Genomic DNA, 7,366 nt, shown 5'->3' on the forward strand with positions numbered 1-7,366 from the left:
TCACTTAACCTCACCCTAACCCTAACCTTAACCCCAACCCTGAACCTCACCCGAAACCTCACTTTAAACCTAAACTTCACCCTAAATCTTACCCTCACCCTAACCCTGACCTTTACCGTATCCATAAACCTAAACCTCACTCTAACCCTCACCCTCACCCTCACCCTAACCCAAACCCAAACCCTCAACCTAAACCTCACCACAAACCTAACCCTCACCCTAAACCTCACCCTCACCCTAACCCTGACCCTAACCCTTACCCTCACCCTAACCCTAACCCTAAACTCACCCTAACCCGCATCCTCAGCCTAGCCCTCACTGTAAACCTAATCCTAACCCTAAATCTCAACATAACCTTCACCCTAAAGGTAACCCTAACCCTCACCCTAACGCTAAACCTCACACTCACCCTCACCCTCAGCATAACCCTAAGACTTATACTAACCCTAAACCTAACCCTCACACTCACCCTCACCCTAACCCTAACCCTCACCCTAAGCTAACCCTAACCCTCACCCTAAATCTCACCCTCTCCCTAACCCTCACCCTAACCCTTAACCTCACCCTACCCCTAAACCTACCCCTCAACCTAACCCTCATCCTAACCCTAACCCTAACCCTAACCCTAACCCTCACTCTCACCCTAGCACTCACCATAAACCTAATCCTAAACTTAACTCTCACCCTAAACCTCACTGGAACCCTAACCCTCACACTCACCCTCACCCTCAGCATAACCTTAAGCCTAACCCTAACCCTAACCTTAACCCTCACACTCACCCTCACCCTCAACCTAATCCTCATTCTAACCCCAACCTTAACCCTTACCTAACACAAACCCTCACCCTCACCCTAACCCTCACCCTCAGCGTAGCCCTCAGCCTAACACTAAACTTAACACTAATCCTCACCCTCACCCTCAGCCTAACTCTAACCCTAAACCTAATCCTAACCCTAACCCTGAACCTCACCCTTACCTTCACCCTAAACTTAACCCTAACCCTCACCCAAACCCTAATCCTCACCATAACACTAACCCTCATACTCACCCTAACGCTCACCCTAAACCTTACCCTCACCCTAAAATTCACCCTAACCCTAACCCTAACCCTAACTCTCAAACTAACCCTAACCCTCACCCTAACCCTAACCCTACCCCTCATCCTAACCCTCATCCTAACCCTAACCCAAACCCTCACCCTAACCCTAAAACTAACCCTAACCCCCACCCGCACCCTAACACCCACCTAAACCTCACCCTCATCCTAAGCCTCACCATAACCCTATCCCTCACCCTCACCCTAATCCTAACCCTAACCCTAACCCTAAACCTCACCCTCACAATCACACTCACCCTCAGCCTTACCCTATTCCTAATCCTAATGCTAAACCTCACCCTAACTCTCACACTAACCCTAACCCTAAACTTCACCCTAACCCTAACCTTAACCCACACCCTCACCCTCAGTCTAAACCTAAACTTAACCCTAAGCCTAACCCTCACACTCATCCTAACCCTCACCCTAACCCTAACCCTAACCCTCACCCTCATCCTAGCCCTCACCCTAAACCTAAACCTAACCCTAACCCTAACCCTCACCCTAACGCTAAGCCTCTCCCTCACCCTTACCCTCACCCTAACCCTAACCCTAACCCTCACCCTAACCCTCACCCTAACCCTAAACCTAACCCTAAACCTCACCCTAAGCCTCAACGTCACCCTTACCCTCACCCTTAACCTCACACTCACCCCCACCCTAACCCTCACCCTAAACCTAACCTCACCCTAACCTAACCCTAACCCTCACCCTAACCCTCACCCTAAACCTAACCCTAACCCTAACCCTCACCCACACCGTAACGCTCATCCTTACCGTAACCCTCACACTAACCCTAACCCTCACACTTATCCTTAACTTCAGCCTCACCCCAACACTCACACAAACCCTAAACCTCACCCTAAACTAACCCTGACCCTCACCCTACCCTCACCCTAACCCTAATGCTAACCCTTACCTCCACCCTAAACCTAACCCTCACCCTAACCCTAAACCGAACCCTAAACCTCACCCTAACCCTAACCCTCACCGTAACCCTTACACTCACCCTAGCACTAACCCTAACCCTAACCCTAAACCTCACCCTAACCCTAACCCTAACCCTCATCCTCAGCTTAGCCCTCACTGTAAATCTAATCCTAACCTTCACCCTCAACCTAACCTTCACCCTAACCTTAAACCTAACCCTCACCCTAACCCTAATCCTCACACTCACCCTCACCCTCACCCTAACTCTAAGCCTAATCCTAACCCAAACCCTAACCCTCACACTCACCCTCACCCTAACCCTAACCCCCACCCAAACCTAACCCTAACCCTCACCCTAAATCTCACCCTCTCCCTAACCCTCACCCTAACCCTAAACCTACCCCTCACCCTAACCCTTATCCTAACCCTCACCCTAACCCTAAACCTCACCCTAACCGTAACCCTAACATTCAACCTCAACCTCAACCTCACCATAACCATAACTCTAACCCTTACCCTAACAATAATCCTAACCCTAACCCTAACCCTAACCTTAATCCTAATCCTCAACCTCACACTAACCCTAACCCTAACCCTAACCCTCACCCTAACCCTAACCCTCACCCTCACGGTAACCCTTACCCTAACCCTAAACCTCATCCAAAACCTAACCCTAACCCTAACCCTAAACCTCACCCCAACCCTAACCCTAACCCTCACTCTCAACCTAGCACTCACCATAAACCTAACCTAAACATAACTCTCATCCTAACCCTCACTCTAAATCTAACCCTAACCCTCACCCTAACCCTAACCCTCACACTCACCCTCACCCTCAGCCTAACCCTAAGCCTAACCCTAACCCTAACCTTAACCCTCACACTCACCCTCAACCTAATCCTCATTCTAACCCCAACCTTAACCCTTACCTAACACAAACCCTCATCCTCACCCTCACCCTAACCCTCACCCTCAGCCTAGCCCTCAGCCTAACACTAAACTTAACACTAACCCTCACCCTCACCCTCACCCTCAGCCTAACTCTAACCCTAAACCTAATCCTAACCCTAACCCGAACCTCATCCTTACCTTCACCCTAAACCTAACCCTCACCCTAACCCTAACCCTCATCCTAACCCTAACCCTCACACTCACCCTAACACTCACCCTAAACCTTACCCTCACCCTAACATTCACCCTAACCCTAACACTAAATCTAACCCTCACCATAACCCTCACCCTAACCCTAACCCTAACTCTCAAACTAACCCTAACCCTCACCCTAACCCTAACCCTACCCCTCATCCGAACCCTCATCCTAACCCTAACCCTAAACCTCACCCTAACCCTAAAACTAACCATAATCCCCTCATGAACCCTAACACTCACCTAAAACTCACCGTCACCCTAACCCTCACCCTCACCCTCACACTAACCATCACCCTATCCCTAACCCTCAACATAACCCTAAGCCTAAACCTAACCATAACCCTAATCCTCACCCTCACAATCACACTCAACCTCAGCCTCACCCTACCCCTAATCCTAACGCTAAACCCCACCCTAATCCTCACACTAACAGTAACCCTAACCCTCACCCTAACCCTAACCCGCACCCTCAACCTCAGCCTAACCCTAACCTTAACCCTAACCCTAACCCTCACCTTCACCCTAACCCTAACACTAACCCTAACCCTAAATCTCACCCTCACCCTAGCCCTCACTCTAAACCTAAACCTAACCCTAACCCTAACCCTAACCTTCACCCTAACACTAAACCTCACCCTCACCCTTACCCTCATCCTAACCCTAACCCTAATCCTCACCCTAACCCTCACCCTAACCCTAACCTTAACCCTAACCCTCACACTAACCCTCACCGTCACCCTTACCTTCACCCTTACCGTAACCCTCACCATCACCCTTAACCCTCACCCTTACCCTCACGCTCACCCTCACCCTAACCCTAACCCTCACCCTAACCTAACCCTAACCCTCACCCTAACCCTCAACCTAAACATAACCCTAACCCTAACCCTCACCCTAACCCTCACCCACACCGTATCCCTCAACCTTACCATAACCCACACACTAACCCTAACCCTCACACTTATCCTTACCTTCACCCTCACCCTAACCCTCACCCTAACACTAAACCTCACCCTAAACTAACCCTAACCCTCACCCTACCCTCAACCTAACCCTAATGCTAACCCTAACTTCCACCCTAAACCTAACCCTTACCCTAATCCTAACCGAACCCTAAACCTGACCCTAACCCTAACCCTCACCTTAACCCTTACACTCACCCTAACACTCACCCTAACCCTAACAATAACCCTCACACTAACCTTAACCCTCACCCTAAGCCTAAACCATACCCTAACCCTAACCCTCACCCTCAACTTCACCCTAAACCTAACCCTAACCCTAAACCTCACCCTCACCCACACCCTCATCCTCAACCTCTCCCTAACCCTAACGCTACCAATAACCCTAATCCTAATCCTAAACCTAAACCTAACCCATACACTAATCCTCACCCTAACCTCAGCCTAACCCTAACCCTCAACCTCACCCAAGCCCTCACTCTAACCCTAATCCTAACCCTAACCTTCACACTAAACCTAACCCTCACCCTAACCCTAACCCTCCCCCTCCCCCTAAACCTCCCCTTAACCCTAACCTTATCCCTCACCCTAAACCAAACCCTAACCCTAACCCTCACCCTAACCCTCACCCTCACCCTAAACCTCACCCTTACCGTTACCCTCACCCTCACCCTAACCCTCACAATTACCCTTACACTTACCCTCAACCTAACCCTCACTCTAACCCTAACTCTCACCCTAACCTAACCCTAACCCTCACTCTAAACCTCACCCTCACTCTAACCCTTAACCTCACCCTAACCCTAACCTTAACCCTCAACCTCACCCTAAACCTCACCTTAACCCTAAACCTCACCCTAACACTTACCCTCACCCTAACCCTCACCCTCACCCTAACCCTAACCCAAACCCTAACCCTAACCCTCAACCTAACCCTCACCATAAACCTAACCCTAATCCTAAACCTCACCCTCAGCCTAACCCTCACCGTAACCCTTACACTCACAATAACCCTAACCCTAACCCTAATCCTAACGGTCACACTAACCCTAACCCTCACTGTAACCCTAACCCTACCCCTCACCGTAACCCATATCCTAACCCTAACCCTAATCCTAACCCTAAACCTCACCGTAACCCTAACCATAACCCTCACCCTCTCCTTCACCCTCAATGAAACGTAACTCTAACCCTAACCCTAACAACAATCTTAACGCTCACCCGAACCCTAACCCTAACCCTAATCCTAAGCCTCAACCCCATGCTATCCCTAACCCTAACCCTAACCCTCACCCTAACCCTAACCCTCACCTTCACCATAAACCTAACCCTAACCCTAACCCTCACCCTAACCCTAACCCTAACCCTAAACCTCACCCCAACCCTAACCCTAACCCTCACTCTCACCCTAGCACTGACCCTAACCTTAATCCTAAACCGAACCCTCACCCTAACCCTCATGCTAACCCTAACCCTCACCCTCACCCTAACCCTAACTCTCACCCTCAACCTCACCCTCAGCCTAACCCTAAGCCTAAACTTAACCCTAAACCTAACCTTCACACTCACCCTAATCCTCATCCGAACCCCAACCTTAACGCTTACCTAACACAAACCCTCACCCTCACCCTCACCCTCACGCTAACCCTCACCCTAACTCCGACCCTCACCCTAACCCTAACCCTTAACCTAACCCTCACCCTCACCCTAAACTTCACCCTTACCCTTACCCTAACATTCACCCTAACCCTAACCCTGAAAATAACCTAACCCTAACCCTCACCCTAACCCTCACCCTTACCCTAACCCTAACCTCACCCTAACCCACACCCACACCCTGTAACCCTTACCGTAAACCTCACCCTCACCCCAACCCTCACACTTACCCCTACCCTCACCCTCACCCTAACCCTCACCCTAACCCTAACCCTCACCCTAACCTAACCCTAACCCTAACCCTAACCCTAACCCTAATGCTAAACCTAACCTCCATCCTAACCCTAACCCTCACCCGAACCCTAACCCTATCCCTAAATCTCACCCTATACCTAACCCTCACCCTAAACCTAATCCTCATCCTAACCCTTACCCTCACCCTAACACTAAACCTAACCCTACTAACCCTCACACTAACCCTAACCCTCACCCTAGCACTGACCCTAACCCTAATCCTGAACCGAACCCTCACCCTAACCCTCATGCTAACCCTAACCCTCACCCTCACCCTAACCCTAACTCTCACCCTCAACCTCACCCTCAGCCTAACCCTAAGCCTAAACTTAACCCTAAACCTAACCTTCACACTCACCCTCACACTCACCCTAATCCTCATCTGAACCCCAACCTTAACACTTACCTAACACAAACCCTCACCCTCACCCTTACCCTCACGCTAAACCTCAACCTAACTCCGACCCTCACCCTAACCCTAACCTTTAACTTAACCCTCACCCTCACCCTAAACTTCACCCTTACCCTTACCCTAACATTCACCCTAACCCTAACCCTGAAAATAACCTAACCCTAACCCTCACCCTAACCCTCACCCTTACCCTAACCCTAACCTCACCCTAACCCACACCCACACCCTGTAACCCTTACCGTAAACCTCACCCTCACCCCAACCCTCACACTTACCCCTACCCTCACCCTCACCCTAACCCTCACCCTAACCCTAACCCTCACCCTAACCTAACCCTAACCCTAACCCTAACCCTAACCCTAATGCTAAACCTAACCTCCATCCTAACCCTAACCCTCACCCGAACCCTAACCCTATCCCTAAATCTCACCCTATACCTAACCCTCACCCTAAACCTAATCCTCATCCTAACCCTTACCCTCACCCTAACACTAAACCTAACCCTACTAACCCTCACACTAACCCTAACCCTCACCCTAGCACTGACCCTAACCCTAATCCTGAACCGAACCCTCACCCTAACCCTCATGCTAACCCTAACCCTCACCCTCACCCTAACCCTAACTCTCACCCTCAACCTCACCCTCAGCCTAACCCTAAGCCTAAACTTAACCCTAAACCTAACCTTCACACTCACCCTCACACTCACCCTAATCCTCATCTGAACCCCAACCTTAACACTTACCTAACACAAACCCTCACCCTCACCCTTACCCTCACGCTAAACCTCAACCTAACTCCGACCCTCACCCTAACCCTAACCTTTAACCTAACCCTCACCCTCACCCTAAACTTCACCCTTACCC

The sequence above is a fragment of the Dipodomys spectabilis genome, unplaced genomic scaffold (assembly GCF_019054845.1).
Source record: "Dipodomys spectabilis isolate Male_0828 unplaced genomic scaffold, ASM1905484v1 ptg000551l, whole genome shotgun sequence".
Taxonomy (NCBI): Eukaryota; Metazoa; Chordata; class Mammalia; order Rodentia; family Heteromyidae; genus Dipodomys; species Dipodomys spectabilis.